This window comes from Zootermopsis nevadensis, unplaced genomic scaffold (assembly GCF_977971745.1).
Source record: "Zootermopsis nevadensis isolate Lab colony 2312 unplaced genomic scaffold, Znev_1.0 Znev_ptg000009l, whole genome shotgun sequence".
NCBI lineage: Eukaryota > Metazoa > Arthropoda > Insecta > Blattodea > Termopsidae > Zootermopsis > Zootermopsis nevadensis.
This window is the reverse complement of record NW_028259141.1, coordinates 2,075,051-2,075,622: the sequence shown is the minus strand read 5'-3', so window position 1 is coordinate 2,075,622 and position 572 is coordinate 2,075,051.

Genomic DNA, 572 nt, shown 5'->3' with positions numbered 1-572 from the left:
TTAGAATATTATTATAGTTTATTTTCGCTGCATGATTGTGAAAGATTTATCATATAATACGTTGCCTAGGCATTCTATACAGTATTCTGGCAAACATCTGCAACTAAATTATTTTTAAATATTAAGTAGAGTTTTTTTTGATATTCTGATAATCACCAATTTAATAAATTTATTAAACTGCATAATTATGTCTCAGTAGGTTTTTCTTCGTGCAACATATTCCAGACACATGCCATATTCGTGAAAAAATGAATCACATAGAAACGAAAAAACAATGTTGTATCAAATGTTGGAAATGTCTGCTGTGTTCAGCAATGCATGCATTAACCCTATTCTTCATATTTATTACATCCCAGTAAAGAGTTCATATGTCATGGAAACATTTTGCCAGATAAGATACTGTTGATTTGTTTGGCACATGACTTTTTGGTTATCATGGCTGCTATTCAAGAAATTGTTTTTGTTATGTGACTGATATTTTTTGAAGGTTGAAGAATAGTTATCATTCTTACCGACTGGGCTACTGCATCGATCGCTTTTTGTCTACTAATGCTCAATAGGTGTCAGCACAA